Genomic DNA, 24,194 nt, shown 5'->3' with positions numbered 1-24,194 from the left:
AGCACGAGCCGTCGGGCGCCTCCACGCCGCCGCCGCGAGCAGGGGCCGCCGGGCGCCTCCGGCATGGGCCGCCACGAGCACAAGCCACCGGGCGCCTCCGGCATGGACCGCCACGAGTCTCGCCGCCGCACGTGCACCCCCACGCCGCGCGAGCACCTCCATGCCGCCGCCGGCCGCGCGAGTGCCTCCACGCCGCCGCAGCGAGCAGGGCCACCGCGAGCACCTCCACGCCGCCGCTGGCCACGGGCGGGGCAAGCCGCGCGTGCGCGTCTCCGCGCGGGGCGGGCGTCGGCGGCGAGGGTGGAGCGGGGCGGAGCGGGCGAGGAAAGACTCGATGCCGGCCGCGTCGGCCACCACGGCGGGCACGCCCGGGCGGTGGCGCGTCGGCCCGCGCGAGGCACGCACGGGCGGTGGCGGAGCCACCGTGCCGCGCCGACAGCCCCCGGCGCCGCGGAGCCCGGCCCCGCTGCCCCCCCCCGCCACCCACCTCGCCGTCTGCTCGCTCGGCGTGGAGCCCGGCCGGCCGCCGCCGTGGCCATGGAGCCGCGCGCTCGACGCCTTGCCCCGTTCGCCGCGCGCTGCGGCTACGCGGCGCCGAGGCCCGCCCGCTCGCCGCGCGCCTGCCTCGCTCGCGCGCCGTGGCCGTGGAGCCGCCCGCGCCTGCGGCTACGCGGCGCCGCCAGATCGTCGCTGTGCCGGCCGCCCGCGCTTGCCCCTTCGCCCGCGCCGCTGCAGCTCCACCTCGCAGTGTCCGCGCGCCGCACCTCGTCACTTCGCCAGCGTGCCGTACCTCGATGGCGGTCGCGCCTCGCCTGGACGCCGACCGCACGCTACACCTTGACGGCGGCGCCTGTGCATGGACGCCGCTCGCGTCTCCCCTGACCATGTCGCTGATGAGCTTCTACGCACTAGTACTGCCAGAGTTGTAGAATGGGTCGGCTGCGGTGGGAAATAAAAACGGGGGACGGACGTTTCGGCTACCCGCGTGTCCGCGGGGTGACCCATCCGGATAAAATTGGACGCCCAAACACGTCCGTTTGTGTCGCCCCGTTGGAGATGCCCTAACCCCTAGTTTGGCATGTGGTTTTTGGTTTTGGGTTGGGAGGACGGTGGCAATAATAGTCGGTACCTTGGCTGGCCTACCACTCGTCTTCTTCCTCACGAATATTTCTTACTAGGTGGACCCGCGGGCTTTTGCCCCGCTGCCAACAATACGTTTGACACTTCGTGACAGGGGTGGTAGGTTTTTCTCATGCAGCCAGCAGAACTGTCGTGGGTTATAAAAAAAATTCAATTTTACTTTAACAATTTCCATAAAATAAATGCAGGCTACCGCCAATTCGGGACAGCGAGAACAACATAAATTATCAAGGAATTGCATAGTAAAGAACAAAAATAGATGGATACTAAATAACTGGGGTCAACTAAAATATTCTTTTTTGGCCAAACCAACACTTAGACCTACACTGAGCAGCAAAAAAGATCAATACACCCTTACCAGTTACCACCAAGGTAAAGTACTTTTACCACAAAGATCACGCGTAGTGCTCATTTTGGTCATTTTGGGCCGATGGACGCGGCCACCCTTAAACAAGTGACCTGCTGCAGCCTGCAGGTCAGCACTTGTCATCGTAGGCGGACAACTTTTAGAGCTAACGCCGGCATGGGCTATGCTAAGAGCATCTTCAAGGGGGCGATGTATCCTATCCTATTTAGTTCAAAACAGTCCACGCGGACTGGCGAACATGCTCAGTACATACTTTAGCGGCGCGACATAAATGCATCGACTCATGCGGATCAACCTTTTCATTCACCAAATTTAGGTCGCGGATCAGTCGGGTTCCCAAAATGGCCAGAACAGGCTATATGGGTCACAATGCTGGAAGCACTGACCTGACAGGATGGATATCGGTAAAATTTATGTCCTTGATGCAACCTAAACAGACACAATCGGACAGATGCCCTAATGCCCGTGCTGCATCATTTTGGGAGACTTTTCCACAAACTCTGTCACACTACATTGTAGAGGAACGGGCCCTAACTTGCGCAAGCCCACCGAACAGAAGCTAAAGTATCACAAGGCCTCACAAGGCCGACCCCACGCTAGAAGGCCACGAGGGACCAGGCAGTGGCAAACTAACGGCAGATCCCCTAAAAAAAATAACGGCAGATAGCCTCAAAGAACATCCTGCCAACCCATCTTACATCTTAGAGGGGTGAAGAGTGGTCATCACTTAATAATGGGTTTTAAAAGGTAAGTCAAAATATTATGAAAGAAGAGATGATAATTGATAGCTTTACATAATGATGACAACTTCAAATTACATGGATATAATAATATTTTTACAAATTGTTTTGACAACTTGATATTGCTATTATCTCAATTGAATATGAAACCATCAAATGTTTCAGGCCACTCTAGCTAAAAAGGAAGACAAAAGGTCTGACAGAAAATGTCATGCAAAATCTACCATAATTATCAAAGCAATTTGAAGTGGCACATATTGCTTTGACAACTACATATGTCAGAAAGTTCTTGGTGTAATCAATCAATAGGATTGAGGACACATGTAAAACTCGACAACTCCATGTGCCGAATGTACCAAAAATATTTAGGTATACAATAGGATTGGGGGCACACCATTGAAATGTTACTTTTAATCCTAACTTTCCCTTAATAAGTTCAGGTGTTGCTTCTTCCTTCCAGAGCTACAATAAAATAACACATACACACTAATCAGCGAGTAAAAAGATCACGAACCTCAGACTTCATGAGTTTGTAAATCTTAAAGAATAAGAAACTGTTAATAGGCAAGGACTAATCTGTTCTAATCATAACTACTGTGATTTCGGCCAGGTTTCATTCAAATCAATCCGTATACGGAATAAAAAAATGACTTGTGCAGATATTTTCTTCCTTCCTCGTGGCTGATAACTGAACTCTTCAATTGATATCCAATCTTGAAGCAGAACTGTCATAGCTAGGTAACCAGATGATACTCAAAGCACTGAAAATATAACTGCATATGTAAGGAAGTTGTAGGTGTGATGAATCAGTTGGCACAAATATAACATGCTTATTAATGTTGAAAAGATAAGAAGGATTTATATGAACTAAAAAAATAGCAGAATAATAAGACCAGGACCACTCATTTTTTTAGTTCAGGCACTTGTTTGCAACTGCAATCAGCTTGGAGACTATAACTACATTAAACGAATTCCTAGGCAAAAAGTAAGGACCATGTTAGCATAGGTATAACCCCATAAACTGGGCCAAGATGACACCATTGTCTGTATATTCTCCATGGGCAGGTGGACTGGCCTGAAGAAAAAGTATATAAGGAGACAACCATACTTAACCTGTTAACCCTCGTAAAGTCAAAAGCGAACTTCTAATTGCTTGATAAAGAGACAAATTACATTGGTGGTATGCACCAGGAAATAGAATCACATTGGTTGGCTGATTCTATGTGCCAATCTGGTGTTGGTAAAAGAAGCACCACTCATTTGTAATCAGGGGCAAGCTATAATTCTAAGGCTTCTCTAGCAAATATTGAACTGAACAAAAAGATGCAATTTCATTAATGACAAACATTAGAGTCAACACAAATTTATCTTATCACAAATACTCATAGCTAAAGTAGTATGCACCTTCCATAATTCAAGATGTGTAGGATGTATAACTCCCTTTCAGACAGAACTGAGGCATTCAGAAAATTATTAGTGGAGAAATGCTTCACTGATCTAGTATGTCTAATGCATGCAAAAATAGCTAATGAAGGAGTTAATATCAAGCAAGATAACCAGATTAGTAGAGAAAACCAGAATTTTTAGGCACTTGCTATTATGCTTCAGTGTCATTAACATTAAAGAACTTTGGAGAGACATGTAACCACTATGGATATCAGGCCCACATGTAGAAAGCTAAAAGTGATGTACCATATGTGGTTAGTGTCATGTATTCCCATTAATTGATTGTCAGTGCATAGGTACCATGGTGCACCAGTTAATTTACCTATATATCTCACCATCATAATCTATACCAAATATATTTTGAGCACTAAATCAAAGAGACATGAATAATATTTCAGAATACATGATGGGTAATCTGAAGGCTATGCCACAAATCCTACTAAATAACTACGTACACATGGGTTGCTCGGTTTCTACATGATCTCATCACCAAAAATATAAGAACAGTTAATGAACTAATGCACACTTAACTGAGACAGAAATGCAAAATACTCATCACACTCTATTTGTAAGAGAAGCACACCATAGAAGTGGGCTTGCTTGTCATTTGAGTAGTTCTGGTGGAACATCTGATAAATCATGTTCTCTTTACTGATGCACACACAATTGCATTAAAGTAATTTTACATTATTGATGCAGAAGCCTAGCACTCCAATCTAGCTTTGTGCTTAGGAGGAAGTGTACTTACATGTTCATGTAACTGAATGTTGCATAGTAGATATAGGACATGGCAAACTTGCAAGTGATTACCCGCTCATCTTCACACTCTTTCTTGAAATATAATGTACGCTGTGAAAAATGAAACACCAAATGGAGCGAGAGAAAATAATCCATAAGCTACTTCAGATATGTATTACATACAAAACCAATGAAATGAATTTCTAGGTATGGATAGTATCAGACCCAATTCTTTTGTTAGTGAGATTCTCTATGGAGTAATAATATACAGAAAGAATGGAAATACTAATCCTTGCAACAAAAGATAACAGACATCAATTTGATTCATTCTGCTGCTGCATATAAGCTCAATATCTCTCCACAAAAATAATGGAATTTAATTAAGAAATAATAGTAGCATGACTATCTACAATGTGTCAATTATCCGATGAATTTGGCCGCGTGGATTAACAACAGAATAATTACACAAAGCCTTGCAGTCCTATCATCAGGCCTTATATCACCGGTTATGTCGATCCAAGAGCCTGAACTTGATGACAGTAAAATATTCAACCAACATAGAAAGCGATGTCATCGTAATGGAAAATCTAGTGTAGTAAAAAAAAGGAAAGGAATTATGTTATGTCAGTGATTTCTAGTATAATTCTAGAACAGAAACACAATAATGCTTGGCATAAACATCAATAATAGAATATCCGCTGTAGTAGGGAAAAGGACAGAACCCGTACTTATATGTAATGAGTGGCAAGGCATGACTACAGTATTAATAATAGAAGAAGAATATCAGCTGTAGTAGGGAAGTAAAACTACATAAAAAAGCATTATGTTCAAATGCTAATCTTGATGGATCAAAATTTGTTCATGTGAAACTTCAGATTTTTGTCACTCGTCTCAAAATAAAAGACCAGTTCTCACACAAAATAATAGGAGCTCTATTTAGGAAAAGTGCGAAGGCCTGAAAAGAAAATTAAAAAAAACCACATAAAAGTGCAGAGACATAATTTAGCGAATATAGATCCCATATACATTGGCTTCATGCAAATATCGGTCGGCTGAATTATATGTAAGTATATATAAAACTCATTGATCACCTGCTCAACCGTCGTTACCTTCATGAAGCGCACCGGCAACAACTGTTACCTTCACAAACTGATAGGGTATAAGAACAAAGTAGAATTGTTAGGGATAAATCACCAATACAATAAGCTGCTGAATTGGTAACTGGACAGTAGTTTACTAGTAATTGTTGATTGTTGAGTTACGCCTCTATTCAAATACGTGCCAATATTCATCTATATAAACTGTTAGGTACATTTGCTTTCCCTGAAACATAATTTATCTTAATAATCGAGAAGCACAAATACCATAGCACTACCAGTAAATCAAACGTTTTCTTTGATATATGTTGACATGTTTTTACTATAATGGTGATGTGCATAATAGTAAGTATTTTCTGTTGTTGCGTAAAACTTTAACCTGGATACATGATAAGTCAATCAAAAGAGGAGGGAACACTTAGAGTATCAAGATGTAAATGTCAAACATGGCAATGTTCATATTACTTCTTCAGCAGTACACGTTGTTATTTCCATGTTTGTATCACGAACACTTGAAGAAAGCAACTGGCTTGAGGAGATAATCCAAATTTATTCGGCTAAACTAATAATAATATTATGATATGATCAACCTATTGACCACATACTAAATAGATGATCAATCTAAGCACATCAGCAGTCCACCCATTCCAGGTATGAATCCATATATTATATGCATTCAGTAATTACATCTGTTAACTACCAAGTATTATCCAATAGGAACACATGGTATTAGGGTGGAAGATTCAACCTGATGTGAGATGCAGTGGCCGGAGACGCACTGGTACTTTGACCTGGAGCACCAACGCCACCATATTTCAGGAGAATGCTTCAAATCCGCCCAGACTTAATCATTTCTGCTGGATCATACCGCTTCACTGCCTGCGGTCAGAACTGAATAATGTACAATCAAACACATCATTATTGCAATGCAATCTGCAAACATGAAGAATCAAATTAAAGTAAGAAAGTAAGACATTCAGAAATAAAAAACTAAGCAGTTAAGTCTATTAAATTAGTTAGATAACTGAGTAAGGCTTTATTACATCCACGTCCCAAAATTCAGAATAAGCTACTTGATCCTAATACATGCATTTGGTTAGAAAAACAGTGAGTGAACAACTAAAACGCAGAGCACCAGGCCAAACAGCTTTTGTAGGATGATCATGTCTAGCTTCTAGTATATTAGGCTTATGTGCAACCATATGGAAACAAACCTGAACATTGAATGAGGAGAATAAACAACAACGATATTCGCCATGGGGGACATGACCATCACCGGTCTCCACTTCGTAGGAGGAAAGGATAGGGCGAGTTGGTGGTTGCCGCCGGAAGGGATAGCAGCTGGTAGGGAAGGAGAGAATTAGGGGCGCCGCCGCCGGAAGGGGGCGTTGGGCAGCAGCCGTCCGCAAGCAACCCTAGAACGGAAGGAGTCGGGAGAGGTGGACAATGACGGGAGCGGGTTTTTTTTTCATCTTTTGGATGGACATGGGGCTGTGTTTTTGGGTGCTATGTGAACGAAGCCGCAGGCCCACGGACAGGCGGAGCGGCCGAGCTCTCTGATAACAAGATTATATGTTGTAAACTAGATCATGAAGGCGCGCGTTGCTGCGTCCGTCAATCATGTGGAAAGTATATATATAAATATTTGAGATCACTTAGACAAAAAAAAACATTCAATGAACTTCGAAAAGATATGTTTGTACAATGTAGGTCAATAGGATAATGGATTCCAAATGAAGAATGACAACTACCATCAAAGTAACATTTGTCTACCATGTTTATCCAAGGATTTGTTTTATTACTTTGCACGACACGGTTCCAAGCTCTTCTCAAAGCATGACTATTAAGACCGTGTACAGATCGAAAAAAAGGGGCAGTGCCATAGTAGCAGATGTCAAATTACGTGAAATTATATGATCCTTGCAAATCTGCAAAGAAATAGCATTACAAAGGTCATATGTTTTTCTCTATTCATTATCGAATACACACACACTACAGGTTCGAGGAAAGGCAGACATGAATATCATTACAGCATCCACAGAAAACGTAAATGGCCGGCTTACCTTCACCACAGTTGCTGTCAGTTCTTCTACAGCAATATCAAAAGTCTATAGACACGAATGATTGTGGCACACAAAAGGAAAAGAATAACAACCATATACACTACGTGAATTGTCTAAATTTGAGTCAAAATAGATAATAAGCATGGAAGAACAAGTTTAGATAAATAGATAGTCTTGCCAATATAGTCCAACGCTTGTGGTAAGACTCTAATAAGTAGAACTGAAACGGAAACATAAGAAATTGCAGCTGGATGTATTTTCTGTAACTGACTGTTAACACTTTTCACCAACTTATTAGTCCCAATAAGCTACCTGGTACTTGATTATAAAGCTAGTGACAACTGACAAAGTCATCTGCTACTACTTGTTACAGTTGATTACAAATATACTATTTATCAGAGGCAGGTGGATATATTATTGGACAGTGAAAAAAAAGGTAAGTAAAAAAATCCAAAATTAATAACAAAAACAGCAGGGACGAAAGCTAGCTGCTTAAATTTCAACACTTAAATTTAATAATCATCAAGCCATAACCTAGCTTCGTTAGATGTAAAATCAGTAAACTTTTTTATCGATCAAGACTCAAGAGTACAAGATGACAGTCAAATGCGGATAGAAATGTGCATCATCTAAGCGAAGAATAGTAGGAAAGGCCAACAACAGAGGGGCTCACTGTCGGGGGGAAGACCCCGGGTAGGGCAATGGACGCGGAGCAGCCGGCTGGCCACTGGCCGGCTCGCGGCAAAGGCCGGCTGAGGAGCAGCCGGCTGGCGCCGTGGCCGGCTGGTCCGGAAGCCGGCTGGCTCTAGGTCCTAGTCGGCCTGGCTACGGCCGCCAATGCTGTAGCTGTGCCGGATTCTACAAGCCATATCCGACTGGGGGTTTGTACCTCAGACCGACTCGAGGCTGGCGAGTCTTGCACTAGAAGGAACCGGGTTGGTGATCCGGGTTCCCAAAGTCCACGCTGACTCCATCTTCCGTAAAGCGCGGGGCACTGTGGAGCAATAGTGCCACGCGCCGGACAGGCCATCGTGGTCTACGACGATCCGTACTGGCTACAGTGGCTGACGGCGACAGGGACACCTCCTCTCCATACCGCTGACCTTGGCAGCCGGATGGGACAGGCCATGAGGCCTCAACGGCTCCTGACGTCACTGCCTCGGGAAGGAGCGGAAGCTGGAGCCGGCCAAGCCGGCCAGTAAACTATAGGGTCTTATATGTAAAGTGCCGGTGCCTATATAAGCCGCACTACCCCCTCTCATGCAGGGGATCGATCATTCTCACTTCATTCCACCCTCAACGCTGCCCTGTGAGAGAGACCATCGTCTCCCTTAGCCTCCCAGGAGCAGCCGGACACAGCTCTAGGAGCACCATTGTATTGTGTGATCATCTTATACACTCTAGCAGGAGTAGAGGTTTTACCTCCATCAGAGGGCCTCGAACCTGGGTACGTCGCCGTGTCGCTCGTCCCCATACCCGCATCCGGATACCGCCGTGAGATCTCTCAGGAACCACCTTCGATTAGCCACCCTATGGCATATGCCGTGACGATACCACGACATTTGGCGCCGTCACTCACCTGCCCTTGTGACGGGTTGAAGGGATGCAATGATGGCCAGGATGTTAGGCAGTCAACAGGCAGGTGCACGGCTGCACGCTAATATGATAACCTCTGGATGTATTATGTATAGCTGTGGGACTGAATCAGATGAACTGGGCAAGTCCTGGAAAATAACCGAAATTTAGATCAAACATATGCAAACAAAAAACACAAAACGGGATTTGAGAGATATACGCACAGATATTGCTTGAGACACGTACGGTGGAGTAGTTAGATCACAGAAAAAGTAAGACGTGGCACACAAAACAGTATAGGAAGGTACAAGGAAATTCGTATTAGGGCTCAGGCTACATGGAGCCCATTGTTTTTCAAAATTTGAAAACATAAATTTCAAGTTACAAAAAGTCTGTAATAAATTATAGACATAGATAATAATATACTCTATCAACTTACAAAATCTCGACCCGAAATACGGTATATTTTGGGCTTAATAAAAATGACAAAATCTCGCAGATTTTGGAGGTTTGAAATTTTGTATAGTTCACTACTTTAGATGTCAGATTTTATCATTTTGTAACTCTTTTTGTATGTTTTATCTGTTTTTCCATATTTAATAGAAAATCTACGCCGTATGGGCTTTCCCTGCAGTAATGCTTTAAAAAAACTGTCATTTTTATGCAGCCCAAAATACTGGGTATTTTGAGTTGATATATTTTTCATGTTGGTAGATTACATCATTTCCTAACATCTAGAATTTTTGCTCGGAATGTTTTCAAACTTTAAAATGCCGTTTTTGAATTGTTCAAAAACCAGGCTACATGAAGCCCGTGCTCCAAACGGTCCACACTCGGTACATGTAACCCAAAGAGGTCATATAGGCAATGGTGGGTGGAGGCATGAGGTCTACATCCATTAAATTTATGAGGATGAAAAACATGATCTTGCTCCATCAATATCAATGGATTTCAAATATGGGTTTTTTGTTATAATTTTAGCATAAATTCCCTTCAATTGTATCTGTGCTTAGTTGAACTAACGCCGGTTTCAACAGTAAACAAAATATTAATTAATCAAGCATAAATCTATAGCAAAGTCATATTATATACTTCCTCCGGTCCATAATAAGTGACGTGGCTTTAGTTCAAATTTGAACTAAAGCTAGGCCACATACTATGGATCGGAGGGTGCTCAAATTTGAACTAAATCTACGATACTTACTATGGATCGGAGGGAGTAGCCTGTTTTCCATGCCAAGTGATGAAATTTGTATAGTGATAACTGAAGAATCTCTTCATCTGGATGGCCATCCAAGTTCTTTCCTTCGGACCATAGTTCGCATCAAATGGGAAAGCAAGAAGCTACTGAAAACAACAGAACACTTCTGAAAAACATTTAGGTATATGCAAGTCTATTAATAATAATGGTACATAAAAAATATCTAAAACCTCAAGAAATAGAACAGAGTGACAAATATGTATCCTAGCCTTGCCGTCCTAAAACCAAATGGGAAGCCTGGGTCGGGGAGTATCCTGATGTATGATAACTAATCATGTGTGTGTGCATAAACTTTCACAGAGAGTTGAGCAGGATCATATGTTGTATTTGTGAAATAAATCCTACTTTGCTTTTTTTCCTGTTGAACTCTCATGAATAAATGAATAATGATAGATCTCGCCCAAAAAAAACAGTGATTTACCAGGGCACTTACAGGTTTGCGTCGGGTCTTGAAGAGGACTCAGGTGGAAGAGCTGCAGGAAGGGCAGCATTTATCACAGAAGGAAAGGAAAAATATTTATATATCATTATTAACTACCTAAGAGCAAATAGATGGGGGGGGGAGAACTCACACTCACATCCTCCTCTCGTCATCAACATGAGAAGCTCCAAAACGCCTTGGTGCCTTGATCTTGGAGTTGCACATATGCAGCGTGCCAACTTGAAAAGCTAAAAATAAACAGAAGATGCATTATATAACTTGTTATCGAGCAGCTAATTATCACCTTTATCTACAATCTTTACAGCTACCAAACACAACCCTTGTAAATTCAGTTCCGAGTGCATATATGCCCCTCTTCTTTCAAAGTTTTAGTTTTTTTGCTTTTGCATCGAGTGGCATAATGGATTCAAGAAAAACTCTGGATCATTTTGTTGTAGTCTACATGTTATCATCATAATTGTCGGAACAAGGAAAACACATTTGTTTGCAACTAAGAAACACACATGGTTATATGATATATATGTTAATAAGCTATAGAAAATGAACTAAAGTGAAGAAGGAAACCAGATTGTGTCCCTAGACGTTTTTATCATCTTCCTTGAAAGTCGAAAGTCAGAACAATCAGAGATAGTAATAGTACATATGCAGGGGCTGATAGCAGGTTGATCAATTGCTGATTTTTTTTCATTTGAGGGGAAAGAATATTCACATGTTAAACTATAAGATTAACCACAATTCAGCCAGCTCGTTCAGTGGAGTAGCAGCCCAGCAACGTAGGACTGGCCCATCTAGAGGGATTAGAGAAGCGAACCAGCTCGGCGACTTTGTGGGCGAGTTGGGAGGATCTGGACCGTTCAGCCAGCTGATCGGACGGCTGAGAACGTTAAATCGTTGTGAGAGACCCCCTGGTGGTTCCATTATACTGTTAACTAATAATGCCGACTTGCCGAGAATATTTCGTATCATGCATTCTTGGGGTTTTCTCACCCAATTCTAGAGATGAGAAAGAAAAGTTTAAGCATAAAGCATCCTTAGTTGGAGCGTGGCATTTTGGAGGCCGAGCAACACGTAGCTCTTTATTTTAAACATTCAAAATTCATATTTCAAAGTTCTAAAAAAAATTGAAACAAAATTCTAGAGGTGACCAATGATGAATGCTACGTGGTGTATTCTGAGCTACACGAAATTGAGAAAATCTGAGAAATTTTATAGTACTGAAGTGCGCACTATTCACTATAAAATTTGTCAGTATTTGTTATTTTTGTGTAGCCTAGAGTAGGAAGCAGTTTGTATTGAGATTTTACACAATTGTAGTATATATTGTTGGTTATCTCTAGAATTTTGTACCGGATTTTTTAAAACTTTGAAACATGAATTCTAAGTGTTTGTAAATAAAGACTTGCATGTAGCTCGGCCTCCATTTAAAGTTTTCCCCTTACGCACAGTTAACCAAAGTTTTCAATGCATGCTAAAAAAAAACTTCTGACAGATGCAAAGAAAGAAAGATTTACTTGTGAATTTGGAAATGTACAACATTTGCTTGCACCGCCACGATTAATACACACACAACAGAACACAAACACAAACACACACATCCTCTATGGAGATCCTTAACTAAAGTTCTTGACTTCTCCTTTCCCTCGCATCGACTCCTCCAAGCGACCGGGAGAGCGAACACTAGATCTCGCGCCAACACACCCTCTTCCTCCCACCTCCCTCCCCTCGTTGCCCACGGAGGAAGCTGTTGGACAAGGTTGTGCAACACCGGTGAAGGGGGCAGCGGGGATTTGGGTCTCCCGATTCTATGTTGGGGCTGGCTGGTCCTTGGGGAGATTGGACGCCGGGGTGCTAGCCGCTCTTCTCGGCCACACGGGCGGAGGGGTGAACGGCGTGTGGCGGCTGGTCTGATCCGTTAGCCAGTTAGCCAACCCGCACATCTAGAGGTTGTGTCCTTCTCCACCTCACCTATGTGTCCCTCTCGCCAAATCCAGAGAGGTCAGCCGCTGACTGCTAGATCTACGCCGGCGGAAGGATGCCACAATAATGGAATATGTGGGCTGTGGGAGACCGATCGAAAGCTCTGACTAGCATTGACTAGCCCTGCGACGGCGATGCCTACGCGTTCTGTAGTCCTTGGGGGCGACATGGTGGTATCCATCCCCTTCCTCAACCCCGGTTGAAAACCTTTGGTCCTCTCGGTCGGGCAGTAGCGGCGTTGCTGGCCTTTTGGAGACACTGCCTTGGGACGAGGTGCTCTAGTGTATGGTGGGCTGATCTTCAGATGGGCATCGGCGTGGTTCGGCGTCTACGATCCTAGGCAAGGGGATATGGGTCCCTTTGTGGCGGCAGTATTTTGCATGGGTGTCGTCATGGCCCGGATTTTCCCAGTAACGCTGGTTGTTGCTTCATCTTTGATGCTGGCGGTGTTTCTCCTCTTTCGCAATTCCAGTTCATTACTCTTTCGGAAGCATGCCCTTTCATGGTTTTGGTCCTGCTTCCGAGTGGCTCTCAATCCTAGATTTCTGGAGTAGAGGCGCAATCTAGGAAATGGAGAGCGAGCTGTAGGGGTAGGGGCTTCTTGGCTTGTCTCTGGTTCTTACTGTTCATGAGACTATCGCCAATTCCTCGTGTCACATTGCATGTTTGCAAGAGACTAAACTGCAATCTATCTCTGCATTTGATGCTTCATACATTGGTGGCTATAGGTTGAAAAGCTTTGCTTATAAGGCGGCGAATGGCACCCGGGGGGATCCTCCTTCTTTGGGACGACTCCATGGTGACTATTTCTAATGTGATCATCTCCAAGTTCTCCTTGTCCGCGGAGGTGAAATTGATCAAGGCGGCGGAAAATGGGGAATTCAAAATTACCACAGTTTATGGGTGAAAGATCGAGATGTCGCCTAGAGGGGGGGGGGGTGAATAGGCAATTACAAACTCTTGTGGATTTGTCTTGTAAGAATGCGGAATTAAACTATCGTTTAGTTTACAAGCACAAACCCTAAATATGCTAAGCTCAACTAAGTGTAACAATAGCAACTAGAGCTAAGCAAGATAGGCACAAGATATATGTAGCACAAGTGATAGCAAGATATATGTACTTCAAGCACGATGGCTATCACAAGGAAAGAGAGCTCGGGTATAGAAATAACCGAGGCACGCGGAGACGAGGATGTATTCCCGTGTTCCCTTGCTTTGCAACAAGGTACGTCACGTTTGGAGGAGTGGAGGTCCCACGAAGGATTCCCCGCGCCACGAAGGCTCACCCTATTCTCCGAACCACACCCACGAAGGATAATGGCCCTTTCCTTATGGTTAGCTTTTCCTCCGCTCCGGAGATGGCAAGCTCCACAACCACTTCACAAGCTCCACGAAGGAGAAGCCCGGGCCTCTTCACAATCTTCTTGAAGAGATCACCGGAGCACCAATCACCAAGCCAACTAGGAGGTCACCCTCCAAGAGTAACAAGCTCACGGTCTCTCACTCGAACAAATCGTGGTGGAGAGCTCAACACTATGCAATGATGCAAAGCAAGAACACCGGAGGTGTTCAAGTCCTTCACACTCAAATCCCACCAAAGCAACGAATGCTAGGATGAGATTGGAGAGGATGAACAAGGGGGAAAGTCAACCAAAGACTCCAAGATCTAGATCCCAAGAGATTCCCTCACTTAGAGAAGAATTGGTTTGGTGGAAGTGTAGATCTAAATCTCCTCTCTCAAATCCTCAAATATGAGCAAGAATCATGGGGGGGAACAAGAGAGAGAGCAACTTCTTCAAATGCAACAATGGAGGTGAGAGAAAGGGAAGAAGTAAGTTGCTCAAGGTGGAAGAAGGGCTATTTATAGCATGGGAGCAAGAATAACCGTTGGGGAAAAAGAACCATTAAAAACGTAGGAAAAACGGCCAGAAAAATGGCCCAGGCCGGGCTGCAGGCCGGTCAACCGGAGCAGCAGCCGGCCGGCCGGTCGAGTCGGCCAGCCGGTCTGCCCAAAGACAACCGGGCCAGGCCGCGCTGGGCGGCGGACAAGCAAGGGGCGCGCAGGGGGGGGCGGCCCAGCTGGGCGAGGCAGGCGGGGGGTGAGCGGGCCGCATGGCCAGCGGCGGCCCAGACGCGCGCGTGCGGCCAGGAGGGTGGGCCGCGGGCGGCGGCGGCCGTGTGGGCCGAGCGAGGCGGAGGCGGCCCGGAGCCGAATCCGGTCGGACCGGGGCACGCGCTAGGCTGGCGGTCGAGGGACCGGGCCTTCGGCCGGTCATGGGCCAAAGGCCTCTCGGCCGCGGCCGGATGGCACCGGACACCAGGCCGGTTCGGGACCGGGTGGGCCGGCGCACGGCCCGGCTGACCGGGCGGCCGGCCGGCTGCCACCCCTCTGTTTTTTTTTTCTTTTCTTTTCTTTTTATCCTTTTCTCTTTTTCCCTTTTCTTTAATAACAAATGCTCCCGAACTCCGAATCGCATGAAACCAATTTTATTTGGAAGATAACAACGAATGCTATCTTATAGAAAGTGAAAACCCAAGAATCTGTAGGAGGGGATTTTACCATGAATATAAAAGGTAGAACCTTATATCATGAATAAACGGTAAAATCACCCAACCTCGAAAACGCAATAGAAGATGCATGTGAACTCCGTTTTCGATGAACTTGGGCTTGTTGTAAAGATAGCAACAAGCTCAAGAACCTCACACCGAGAAATACCAAGAAGCAATAAGAATATGCAACGCATGCAAGGATTGAGCTTCCTAAGACGATGTGATCAAGTTACCCAACCGAAAGCCCCTCTTAATAGTGCGGCTATCTATCCTATAATCCGGTCTCCCATCAACCACCTCGAGACCGGTAAAAGGAAAACCTATCAAGGTCATACCTTTGCCTTGCGCATCCCATCACTTGATCATTGTCGCTTCGTGTATACTCACAAATGCTCCCCCATACACAATAATGGGAAAGCTTCATTGATGCACATCTTCACATGTCCACTATCACCAAATGGACGGCAAGCTTCAAGCATGTGATCCGCTCAAGATGCTCATCTTGAACTTGCCCAACTCAACCTTGTATCTTCTCATACTCACTTAAGATAGAGCATGGATAATATTGAGTTCCACATAAGAACTCCATCTTCATTTCTTCTTCTTGATCATATCACATATATATCTTCATACCGATGATCTTGATGCCAATACACAAGGTATATCTTTATCTTCATGGCATCCATACTTGAATCCAACACATGGAGAGCAAGTAGTACCTATGGAATATTCCTTCATATAAACTCAATGAAAACATTAGTCCATAGGGGTTGTCATTAATTACCGAAACCACACATAGGGGCAATGTACCCTTACAATCTCCCCCATTTTGGTAATTGATGACAACCACAATAAGAGGGTTTATATAATGAATATTAGTGACAAGTACGCAACTTATCCGAGAATAAGTTGTATACAAGAGGTTGTATTTGATATGGTCAAGTAACACAAAGCAACTAGTCCATATCAAAACCGGCTCTACTCACACAACTACAACAAATGCAATGGATGTGAGTAGAACCAATATATATAGAGAAAACTCCCCCACAATGTATGCACGTGTGATGAACATGAATTCATTGCATACATTGTCAAGATTAACCTTTGGGATAGTTTCCACTATATATATACAACCATGCAAGACATATAAATATGGAATGCATGAGAGGCAAAACACTTAAGCACAAACCAAGCTTAAGTATAAAACCATTCCCTTAAACCCTCTAAACTTCTCCCCCATTGGCATCGATTGTCAAAATGGGTGAAAAATTTAGAAGGCCAATATAATGTGAGTTCCTCCCCAAAGTGTGCACTTCTCATAATTTGAGTGGAATCAAGTGCACATATCCAATGATGAATACTTGAAGGAAATCAAACTATATTGAGGATCAAAGATTGCATAAAGATAACATGGTGAAGTGAGCTTCAATAAATAAAGCAAGCAATCAAAGATCCAATTGGACAAACAAAGATATCATGATAAGAGAGATATAGTGCTTCTAGAAATAAGAAAGCTCCCCAAGGTTCGTGCACAATTTATAATGTTTGCATTTGAATACAATATGCACAAACATGGAATCCTCACTCCCTATATATCATTTAGAACACAACTAAGAGTATGCTTATCAAGTACAACTTTAGTCCAACAATTACGAGATATGAGTGCATGAAGAAAATAAATAAACCAAGCACTCATAAATTTTCTTTACCAACCCACTAAAAACAAAAGGGGTAAAAGATGGTCGGCAAAGAGCAAGGATATCAAGATGATGGATTAACGCTCTTATGTATATGAGTTTCTAAAGTGGACAAAGTGATCCATAAAGAAACATGCACACACAAGAGGTTAACAAACTAGATAAGACAAGATATCCAAGATGAAGTCATAAAATATACCAAAGGATGTTTGCTTAAGAAGCATATATAGCCTATGGCTCCAATTTTCACTTATGGTATATGAATGAACTTCGACCAAGTTAAACAACAAAAAAAAACATTACAACTAACAATAAGGGAAGTAGAGCTAGTTGGAGTGTTTTGAGAAAGGCAACAAGTATCACAAAAATTGATTTATTTCACAAATTCATCAATATTGCACACAAGAGCTCTTTGAGGAATTGATATGCAATAAATTGCTAGAGGGCATATTCGTGATAGGTGAATCATAAAATATGATATATATATAACCTATCATATGCATCTTCTCAAATTACTCAAGTGTACAATAAGAAGTTTTCTTTAAAAGGATTTTTCAAGAACCTCAATATTTTCAAAATAAGGAATTTCATGCCAAGATGCAACCTACAAGAGGTTGGATGATATATGAGTATGCATGAATAAGATACTTGTTACCGAGATAGCAATGGCTTGATGTAGTAGATAAGAGTTCATCAAACATCCTAGCTTGACTCCAATTCTCATATGGTGATAACACCTTCCTTATAGATGAGACAAGCCTCCATTGCATCTCCAATGTACCTAAAACATCATTCAAGTACATCTTGGCCCCCAAACTTATTGGGTCCAACATGGTTAGACTAACCACAATATATAGGACACACTCCATATAAACATGTGCATATTTAGATGAAGTTTGAATTTCATGCACATCTTAGCCATTTAGGATTTGATGGAGTATATCCTACATAATGGATCAAAAGAAAGCAAGCATGCTACAAGTATAAACAAATTACATATAAGCATGCACCAAAACCTTTAAGGATCCAAGAAAGATATACTTTGGACAAAACACCAAAAGAAATAGATAAGGCATAGAGGTGCCACAAAACAAATTTGTTGTCCAAGTTATATCTAAGAAGCAAATCACAAAAGATTTGTTCAACAAAGTTCAACAAATGAACTAAGAAGAAACCATTGAGCATAACGGATGAAATAAAGCAAACATGCTCAAGGATTTATCTCATTCAAGCAAATAAATCATGTAAGAAAGAATGAGATCGCAAACTCCCCAAAAGAGCAAGGTTCGAACAAATAAACCAAACCCTCACTTTTCACAATGGCACAATGTACCGTAAAGAAAAGCTATGTATTCCAAAACAAACACTTGATATGAATCAAGAGGATTTATCAAAAGATTTTTCAAAGGGACAAGGAAGACATATGGGAGCAATAAAGATTTCTTGGAAATAAAATAAGGAAGTAAGAAACAATCCAAGGTGAAGATGATCCAAAAATTCAACCACATACAAGGTTATCAATTGTCAAAGACAATGAGTATATTGGAAATAATTTCCGGTGGAGTATTGACAATGTTAGTAAGGATCAACTTCACAATAAAAGGCATAGGATAAGTATATAGAATTGAGCACTATGCACGGATGAAGATTCTTGATAACTTCAACTAGTCACACAATCACGCACGGCAATGATTAGAATAACTTGAAGCAAACGGTGTCCCAAATAAGATATAGAGATATGTATTTGAGGAAAAACCGCACCAAGAATTTCATATTCAAACAAAAGCCCACAAGATGAGTAATAAAATATTTTTATTAGGAATGGAGCTTGTTTGAGCAAACATGCCACCTAGGAACAAGATAATTAAGAGCATCAACTCTAAGTGGCATAACCTCAAATGTTCACATTTTCTAGGCTTGTGATATGTACAAAACACATTACTCCCCCATAATGTGATAAAACATTTCTTCTAAATAAGAGGCAACTAAAATTCAACTGGAGATGATTAATGGATATTTAGAATTTGAATTTCTCATGAGTATGACACACCACATAGTGACTAGATAATCTTGCAATATCAACACTAAGTGGTGCTACCCATAAACACACATTTTATAGAAAGAGAGATGCACAAAGCATATCACTCCCCCAAAATGGGATGCTCCATTAATCACTCAAAGAAAGCCAAATAAGATATCATCAAGATGCATTGGGCTCAAAACAATACATAAGTATATGATGGGTCAAACAAACATACTTGAATACACAAGATAAGCAAGTAAGACACAACACATACATACACACATTTGGTACAAAACCAAACATGCAAAGGGGCAAGTAACTTACAATAAACATGAAGAGTTGAAGTATAAGTTACCGCAAAGAGGAACATTGGATATAAGATATAGATGATAATCCATACGACTTGGCTTGGTAAGAATACAATATATGAAGATCCCTTAATTCTTCATGAAGTAGCCAAATCTCCAATGCCCTCCACATGCACCTATTGATCAAGTTTGAGATTGTTGGTCCCCAACCAAGTTGGGTCCTAAGAGATTAGTCACAATAGGCTTGGCAACCCAAATGGTTCTTTTCTTGAAACCACTTTGAGTTCCAACAAACTTGGCAAACACATTGCCATCCTTATCCTTCCCTAGAGAATAATCATTATTAACAACTATAGGGTTAGATAAGGTACCACCTAAGCAAGAAGAAGCAAAGTGCCCCTTCTCACGGCATAAGTAGCAAGTGTTCCCCTTTCTCTTCTTTATTGATTTCTTCTCTTGGGGAACAAAATCTTGATTCTTCTTGGGAAGTGGCCTATCTTCAACTTGAGGTCGAGCATGAGCTTGACCTTTACCTTGTGGCCGTTTCCCTTGTTGTTTCTCACTCAAGTGCTTCTTCTTCTTCTTCAATGGGCATGATCTAACATGATGCCCTTCAACCTTGCACTTGAAACAAACCAACTTGGCCGGATCCTTGACTTTGTCTTGGCCCTTCTTCTTGTTGCTCTTGCTCTTGGACTTGTTCTTGTTATTGGAGTTGAATCCAAGTCCACTCTTGTCATTGGGGGATTGTTGCACACTTAGCATCTTGTCAAGTGCGGATTTCCCTTCATGACGCTTTTCCAAGTCTTTCTTCAAAGAAAGGACTTGGGCCTCGAGCTCTTTTATTTCCTCTACATGGTTAGTAGAAATACAAGTACTAGAGGAAGTAGAAGCTTCATTGTTAGAGCAACAAGGCAAAGTGAGTAATCCAACACAAGGTGTATCACTAGTTTGACTAGATGGATTACAAGGACTAGCACATGAAGATATAGCATTTGTAGTAGAGATTGTGCTAATGTCCACATGAGGCTCACAAGATGTTACCTTAGTGATACTAGCCTCATGAGCTAACTTTAGCCCATCATAGGAAATTAGAAGTTCATCATGAGAGCTTGAGAGCTTTTTATGACTTTCTTCCAATTCCCTATAATTGCTAGTTAGCAACTCAAGTTGAGCCCTTAGCTCAACATTCTCCTTTAAGGTCGATGCTTTACAAGAATTAGAGTTAGTAGCACAAGCATCAACAATAGTTTTCTCATTTTCATGCATATAGGATTCAACTTTTTGTGTAAGCATGAAATTAGCATGCTTCTCATCTTTTAGCTCATGCTTGAGGAGAGTGAATCTCATTTCCTCATTTTCAACATGGGATTCCAACTTCACTATGGTTTCCTTATATTTATTCAAGATGTCCATAGAGTATTCGAGATTAGCACGAGCTTCTTTATTACCATGAAGAGAAGCATATATCATTGCCATATTATGCACCAAGGTATTATATTCTTCATCATTATCATCATCATCACTCTCATCATTAGAGGAAGTGTTAGGAGTCAAAGTAGGAGATACCTTTGATCCATTTGCCATAAGGCACATGTGCGTACCGGAGGATGAAGATGAAGATATTCTTGAATCCTCATTTGAAAACATGTCTTGATCCATATAGTGTTCGGTTTCCTCTACATTGTTAGTCAACAAACAACTAGAGGAAATATAAGCATTTCGATTATGGGGGCAAGACAAGGTAAGCATATCTTTATGAGATTTATGTAAGCAATTTACACATGATATGCAAGGACTAACAACACAAGCATGTAGGTCATTTTCAATGCTAGATGTGTTTAAGTCCAAAGAGGAAACATTGCAATGAGATAGAGATGAAGAGTCATCACTATTGAGCACAATATCAACATTGCAATTTCCCTCACCACTCACCATATCATTACCTTGTGTCTTGCAACACGTTGGTGAAGTGGAAGAAGATGATATATCATCACGACCGGAGGTGGAAGCAACTTGGAGCTCTTCATGATGTGAAGGGGAAGAGAGCTCCTCGGAGACACCACCGACCAATTGAGAAGTGGATCCACCAAACATTTCCTTAAGCTTGATCCACATCTCATGAGACGATTTTCGCTTTATATATATCAAGAACCTACGAAAATCGGGTCTCAAAGAGAATAAAAGCTCATTAGATACTTGAGCTTCAAGATGTAAGTTTTTCTCATCCTCTAAAGATAGATTTTGAGAATCCATCGGAGGAGAAAAGCCGACATCTAGAAATTGCTCTATATGTGGACACAAGGTCCGAAGCTTACAAAGCAAGCAATTTCTCCACAAAAGATAATTTGTGCCATTAAAGACAATTGTGTCATTGTGCACTAAACTAGCCGACATCTTTACTCTCAAGGCGGTGAAGCCTAAAACAAGGAGAGACCTTGCTCTGATACCAATTGAAAGATCGAGATGTCGCCTAGAGGGGGGTGAATAGGCAATTACAAACTCTTGCGGATTTGTCTTGTAAGAATGCGGAATTAAACTATCGTTTAGTTTACAAGCACAAACCCTAAATATGCTAAGCTCAACTAAGTGTAACAATAGCAACTAGAGCTATGCAAGATAGGCACAAGATATATGTAGCACAAGTGATAGCAAGATATATGTACTTCAAGCACGATGGCTATCACAAGGAAAGAGAGCTCGGGTATAGAAATAACCGAGGCACGCGGAGACGAGGATGTATTCCCGTGTTCCCTTGCTTTGCAACAAGGTACGTCACGTTTGGAGGAGTGGAGGTCCCACGAAGGATTCCCCGCGCCACGAAGGCTCACCCTATTCTCCGAACCACACCCACGAAGGATAATGGCCCTTTCCTTATGGTTAGCTTTTCCTCCGCTCCGGAGATGGCAAGCTCCACAACCACTTCACAAGCTCCACGAAGGAGAAGCCCGGGCCTCTTCACAATCTTCTTGAAGAGATCACCGGAGCACCAATCACCAAGCCAACTAGGAGGTCACCCTCCAAGAGTAACAAGCTCACGGTCTCTCACTCGAACAAATCGTGGTGGAGAGCTCAACACTATGCAATGATGCAAAGCAAGAACACCGGAGGTGTTCAAGTCCTTCACACTCAAATCCCACCAAAGCAACGAATGCTAGGATGAGATTGGAGAGGATGAACAAGGGGGAAAGTCAACCAAAGACTCCAAGATCTAGATCCCAAGAGATTCCCTCACTTAGAGAAGAATTGGTTTGGTGGAAGTGTAGATCTAGATCTCCTCTCTCAAATCCTCAAATATGAGCAAGAATCATGGGGGGGAACAAGAGAGAGAGCAACTTCTTCAAATGCAACAATGGAGGTGAGAGAAAGGGAAGAAGTAAGTTGCTCAAGGTGGAAGAAGGGCTATTTATAGCATGGGAGCAAGAATAACCGTTGGGGAAAAAGAACCATTAAAAACGTAGGAAAAACGGCCAGAAAAATGGCCCAGCCGGCTGCCAGGCCGGTCAACCGGAGCAGCAGCCGGCCAGGCCGGTCAGCAGCCCGGTCGTACCGGCCCAGCAACCGGACTGGGCTGCAGCCGCGCTGGGCGGCGGACAAGCAAGGGGCGCGCAGGGGTGGGCGGCCCACTGGGCGAGCGGCGGTGGGTGAGCGGGCCGCATGGCCAGCGGCGGCCCAGACGCGCGTGCGGCCAGGAGGGTGGGCCGCGGGCGGCGGCGGCCGTGTGGGCCGAGCGAGGCGGAGGCGGCCGGAGCCGAATCCGGTCGGACCGGGGCACCCGCCAGGCTGGCCGGTCAGGGACCGGGCCTACAGCCGGTCATGGGCCAAAAGGCCTCTGGCCGCGGCCCGGATGGCACCGGACACCAGGCCGGTTCGGGACCGGGTGGGCCGGCGCACGGCCCGGCTGACCGGGCGGCCGGCCGGCTGCCACCCCTCTGTTTTTTTTTTCTTTTCTTTTCTTTTTATCCTTTTCTCTTTTTCCCTTTTCTTTAATAACAAATGCTCCCGAACTCCGAATCGCATGAAACCAATTTTGTTTGGAAGATAACAACGAATGCTATCTTATAGAAAGTGAAAACCCAAGAATCTGTAGGAGGGGATTTTACCATGAATATAAAAGGTAGAACCTTATATCATGAATAACCGGTAAAATCACCCAACCTCGAAAACGCAATAGAAGATGCATGTGAACTCCGTTTTCGATGAACTTGGGCTTGTTGTAAAGATAGCAACAAGCTCAAGAACCTCACACCGAGAAATACCAAGAAGCAATAAGAATATGCAACGCATGCAAGGATTGAGCTTCCTAAGACGATGTGATCAAGTTACCCAACCGAAAGCCCCTCTTAATAGTGCGGCTATCTATCCTATAATCCGGTCTCCCATCAACCACCTCGAGACCGGTAAAAGGAAACCTATCAAGGTCATACCTTTGCCTTGCGCATCCCATCACTTGATCATTGTCGCTTCGTGTATACTCACAAATGCTCCCCCATACACAATAATGGGAAAGCTTCATTGATGCACATCTTCACATGTCCACTATCACCAAATGGACGGCAAGCTTCAAGCATGTGATCCGCTCAAGATGCTCATCTTGAACTTGCCCAACTCAACCTTGTATCTTCTCATACTCACTTAAGATAGAGCATGGATAATATTGAGTTCCACATAAGAACTCCATCTTCATTTCTTCTTCTTGATCATATCACATATATATCTTCATACCGATGATCTTGATGCCAATACACAAGGTATATCTTTATCTTCATG

At 43.2% G+C, this 24,194-nt stretch overlaps 1 long non-coding RNA gene across 3 annotated transcripts; it reads right to left on the bottom strand.

The window, feature by feature from the left end:
- Window positions 1-2,651: 2,651 nt before the first annotated feature.
- Window positions 2,652-7,025, bottom strand: LOC127326437 (uncharacterized). Of its 3 annotated transcripts, XR_007867846.2 has the most exons (4): window positions 6,743-7,025; window positions 6,277-6,419; window positions 5,523-5,580; window positions 2,652-4,542 (listed from the first exon to the last, which is right to left on the bottom strand). It is a non-coding gene; the product is annotated as an uncharacterized lncRNA (long non-coding RNA). The 3 variants fall into 3 exon arrangements; XR_007867845.2 differs by having other exon boundaries at window positions 2,652-5,580; window positions 6,277-6,407; XR_007867844.2 differs by having other exon boundaries at window positions 2,652-5,580; window positions 6,743-7,023.
- Window positions 7,026-24,194: the final 17,169 nt, after the last annotated feature.

The sequence above is a fragment of the Lolium perenne genome, chromosome 6 (assembly GCF_019359855.2).
Source record: "Lolium perenne isolate Kyuss_39 chromosome 6, Kyuss_2.0, whole genome shotgun sequence".
NCBI classification, from domain to species: Eukaryota; Viridiplantae; Streptophyta; class Magnoliopsida; order Poales; family Poaceae; genus Lolium; species Lolium perenne.
The sequence above is the reverse complement of the archived record's forward strand: the minus strand, read 5'-3'. Positions and strand labels throughout refer to the sequence as shown.